Source organism: Dromiciops gliroides, chromosome 2, assembly GCF_019393635.1.
Source record: "Dromiciops gliroides isolate mDroGli1 chromosome 2, mDroGli1.pri, whole genome shotgun sequence".
NCBI classification, from domain to species: Eukaryota; Metazoa; Chordata; class Mammalia; order Microbiotheria; family Microbiotheriidae; genus Dromiciops; species Dromiciops gliroides.
The window spans coordinates 611361963-611367061 of record NC_057862.1 but is presented as its reverse complement, the minus strand read 5'-3'; the positions used below and the strand labels follow the sequence as shown (position 1 = coordinate 611367061).

General features: G+C 41.6%; 1 pseudogene; it reads right to left on the bottom strand.

The window, feature by feature from the left end:
• Positions 1-1326: 1326 nt before the first annotated feature.
• Positions 1327-1976, bottom strand: LOC122743396 (annotated as a pseudogene).
• Between the last annotated feature and the right edge of the window lie 3123 nt (positions 1977-5099).

The following is a 5099-nucleotide window of genomic DNA, read 5'->3' as shown; positions in this document are numbered from 1 at the left end:
AGTAAAAGAGGAACAAAATTTCACTGAAGAAAAAAACTCCTTCAAAAGCAGAAATGGCAAATGAGAAAGAAGGTTAAAAAGTCACTGAAAAGCTGTTCTGTACAGGTTTATTCAAGATGAACTGGTTGTAGTGGAGAGTTCTGACAAAAGGTGATCTGCTGGAGAAGGTAATGGCAAACCACTCCAGTATCTTTGCCAAGAAAACTCCATGGACAGTATTGAAATGATAAAAGATATGATACCAGAAGAAGAGTCCCTCAGTTCAGAAGATGTCTAACACATTATGGGGAAGAGTGAAGGACAAAAAGAAGTAGGTCCACAAAGAATGAAGGAGCTGGGCCAAAGCCAAAAGGAAACTCAACTGCAGATGTGTCTGATGGCAAAAAAGTCAAATGATATAAATATCAATATTACACAGGAATCCAGAATGTAAGATCTATGCATCAACGTAAGTTGGATTTGGTCAAACAGGAGATAGAAAGATAAACATACACATCTTGGGTGTTAGTGAACTTAATTGGATGGTAATAGGTGAATTTAATTCAGGTGATTACTATATATACTACTGTGGACTAGAATCCCTTAGAAGAAATGGAGTAGCCCTCAGAGTCAATAAAAGGGTGCAAAAAGCAGTACTGGGGTGTAATTTCAAAGACAGAATGATATCTATTCGAATCCAAGGCAAACCGTTCAATATCCCAGATATGCTCCAACCACTGATGCTGAACAGGCTAAAGCTGCTCAAATCTTTTTTTTTTAATTGTTTTTTTTTTTAATTTTTAGCTCACCTTTTATTTATTTGTCTTTTTTTTTAAGTTGAACTTTCCTTTTACTGGCGCTGTAACTTTCCTTTACACTGGCCATGTGAGTAACTGGAGGGGGGAGAAAGGGGGGCTGGTTGTGTGGGGGAGGGGTCTCCACAACATTCCATTTATACACAAAACTAAACAACAAGCACAAAGCCACTATCATGGTTAGAAGTTGGCAGCACCACGGAAGGGGGAAAACTAGGGGTGTCAGTTAAAAAAAACTGGCAAATACTGGCCTCCTCCCCATCTGGGCATCCGGGGCGGGGGTTGGGGGGGGTGGGGAGCTTTGTCTACAACAACTCAAGATAAATGAGAATATCAAAGGCGGTTGGTGAAGGCCAGAGCCATTGGGTTGAAGTGAGAGAGGTGAGGGGTCGGGGGCGGTTTGGCAAACAGATGAAGGGATCACCCTGCCCCTGCTAGGATCCCCCCAGCCCCTCAGGTCTGGCAGGAACGGGGCAGCCTGCTCCCCAGCTGGGCTTGGGTGGCCCCAGCAAGGGAGCTGGAGCAGGGAGACTCACAAGGGCTTCCCCTCCAGGAAAATCACGGCATTCCCCCCACAGTTTCTCAGCTAGGGTACAGCAGTCCTTCACTTCCTCATAACAATTGGCTTGTATTTTTTTTTTCTTCTTTTCTTTTTTTGGTTTTTTTTGGTGAGGCAATTGGGGTTAAGTGACTTGCCCAGGGTCACACAGCTAGTAAGTGTCTTGTGTCTGAGGCCGGATTTGAACTCAGGTCCTCCTGAATCCAGGGCCGGTGCTTTATCCAATGTGCCACCTAGCTGCCCCCGTAATTCATGTTTGATTCCTGTCAGTTTCTTCTTGATGGCATCCTTGGAGGTCACATAGATCATTTTGCTCTTGAGAGGGGCATACTCGGGGGCCCAGAAGATGAATACCAGGTCCTCCTTCTTTCTCTCCTTGTTCTCATAGGTGGCATTGTAGAGGGCATAGCAGCAGTCCTTATCTGGCAGCATCTTGACAAAGGTAGTATAGGGATCATCCACAGTCTGCCCCATGTCACCCACCAGGATCTCCTTGCCCTCCTCAGGCAGAACAGCATGGCCTTCTTGCACTTCTTCACCTCCTCAGGTGTCATGGACTTGCGAACCTTCATGTCGTTGAACACCTTAATCACCCCATCTGAGACAGCCATCCCAGAGGCCATGGTTCTGGAAAGGAGTGAGAAAGTGAGCGAGGGTGGGGGAGGGAGAAAACGAGGGCCACATGAGAGGAGGGAGTCGCTCCTTTGCCACCACTGCCCGGAGCTGACTCTAAAGCTGCTCAATTCTGTGAAGACCTACAATATCTTCTATCAATAACATCCCTCGAAAATGTCACATTCTTCATAGGGGATTGGAATGCTAAAGTACAAAATGAAAGGATAATTGTAATAACAGGCAAGTTTGGCCTGTGAGTAAAAAAAATGAAGAGCAGCAAAGACTAATAGAGTATTGTAAAGATAAATCCCTGGTCATAGCAAACACTCAACAATTCAAAAGGCAACTCTACAGATAGACCTCACTAGATGGTCAACATAGAAATCAGATTAATTGTATGCTTTTGCAATCCAAGATTGAGAAGCTCTATATAGTCAAGACCTGAAGAACACTGTGACTCAGATCATGAACTTCATATTGCAATTATGAAATATAATATAGAGAAAAGACTAGAAGCAAGAACCCCAGATAGGATGTTACTATAATAGTCTAGGTAAAATGTGAGAAGATTCTGATAGTTTCCATGTGAATGGAGAAGAGGGGACAGTTACAAATTATGGTGGAGGTAGAATCAAGATGTTTGCAACTTCTAGGATGGTAGAGAGAGTAAAGGAAAAGAAAGTATAAAACATGACTTGAAGATCCCAATCCTGGGTGACTGGAAGTATGACCATAACAGAAATGGGAAACTTTCAAAGAAAGTTAGGCTTGGGAGAAAATGCAGAGATGATGAGTTTAACTTTGGATGTGTTGACTTTGAGTTACCAGGAGAACATACAAGTTAAGATAATAATAGATTGGAAATCAGGAGAGAGATTAGAACTGGATGTACAGAATTAGAAGTCATTGTCATAAAGGTGAGAAGTGAAGCCTTGAGAGTAAATTATATCATCAACAAAAGAAAATAATGAGAGAAGGAATGGAACAGTACAGAGCTTTAGAGGGTGCCTACCTGTAGAGGGTAGGAAGAGGAAAAAAAACTAGCAAAGGGCGTTTAAAAATAAACTTGAAACAGATAGATGGATGTCTGGAAGAATGTTTCATGAAAGCCAAGAAAGAACAGATTACCCACAAATTCAGGATGTTCAATAAGGTTAAGTGCTACAGATAGGTCAAGGAAGATAAGAATTTGGTAATAAAGTTACTGATGGCCATAGCTGAGGGAGTATTCTCAGTTTGAATGGTAGGTACAGAAACCAGATTGCAAATGGTTGTGAGTGACAAGAAAGTGGGGGCAACAAGTGTAAATGGAGAAGAAAATGGGAAAGTTAAGAGGTTTAGAGTGACAGGGTCTGCTAAGGTGAGGATGAGGTCTCCTGCATGGTCACTGGGTGGCAGATAGATGCCTTCAAGAAGCACTTAAAGGGAAACACATAAGATGATGAAGATGCATTTCTTGATCTCCAACTAACTCTAGCAATTTATCAATTAGTGACAAAGCAATAGAACTAGAGAATCCATATAGAATCTTAAAGCTGGAAAGTACCTTACGGGCTGTTTATTCCAAGCCCTTATTTAACAAATGAGGAAAGTGTCAAAGAAATGTCAGTCTGTTAACAAGCATTTATTAAGCACTTACTACATGACTGGCACCTTGCTAAAGGAAGCAGGTGAGGAGGATAGCATTCCAGGCATGAAGAACACCCAGTGAAAAAACCCAAAGCTAGGATACAGAGCATCATGTGAACAATTAGAAGGGCAGTATAGCTGGATATTAAAATTCATGGAGAGGGCCAGATTGTGAATAACTTTAAAAACAAAACACAATGGGGAACAGCTAGGTGGCACAGTGGATAAAGCACCGGCCCTGGATTCAGGAGGACCTGAGTTCAAATCCAGCCCCAGACACTTGACACTTACTAGCCATGTGATCCTGGGCAAGTCACTGAACCCCCATTGCCCTGAAAAAGGAAAAAGGAAAACAATAGAAAAACAAAACACAGGATTTAATTCTTTTTTTTTCCTGAAGGGGTTTAGGGAGCCTGAGGAGTTTATTGAATGGAGGGAAAAGGTGATGTGGTCAGACCTGTGCTTTAAGATCAGTTTGACAATTGAGGAGAGGATGAATTGGGGTGGGGAGAGAGACTCATGAAGGGAGATCAACCAGCAGGCTATTGTAATGGTCCAAGCAAGAGGCGATGAGGGCCTATACCAGAGTGTTTATAGTGTAAGACAAAAGAAGGGGGAGCATGTAAAAGATTTGAAGAAGGCAAAATCAGCAGGACTTGGCAACATATTGAATGGGACTGACAGACTGATCAGAGAATTGTTATGACTTGCTCAAGGTCATACCAGCAGCCAAATGATGTTCTCTCAGTCCTTTTTACCTAACAATAACATTTACAAATGAGCAGTTTCCCTGCTTCCTGTTCTTCAAAGACTCTAAGCTAAATTAAAATCTAGGACTATTCCTACCATTTTTGATAACTCTTAAGTGCCTGATAGAGATAAGTTTTCCATATGAGTGGAGCCTTAGGGACATCTAGTGGTTCCTTTGAGAAATGGACTCATTCTAAACACTTCCCACTTTTCCTTTCCCAAAAGAAATTATTTCTTTTATTTTTATTTTTAAAAATCATTTAATTCTATAAAACAACCACAAAGTTAGGGAAATGTGAAACTATAATGATCCATTTTAGCCACAGAGACCAAGTGACAGCCTATGGAGGACAGCCAACATGTTGGACCAAATTCATTAAACAATATTAATATTATTCAACCATTAAACCACAATTCTGGCCAATGTCATTTATTTCCATGGAAGTACTGTGATGGAAAGAGCATTGGATATGGAATCAGTGGACATGAGTTAAGTGTCCCTGAAAACTCTAGGATTTATCTAAGTCACTTAACTGTTCTGGGCCTCACTTATCTCTTCAATGATATGGGAATAATGATGCCTGTCTTACCCACTCCCAGGAGTGTTGTATGAGGTTCTAGCCATGAGACTTTGGGCAAATGACTTAACCTCTCTGAGCCTCAGTTTGCTCACCTGTAAAGAGGGATAATAACATCTACCTGACAGGGTTGTTTTGAGGATTAACTGAGATAATAGCTATAAAGAACATTCT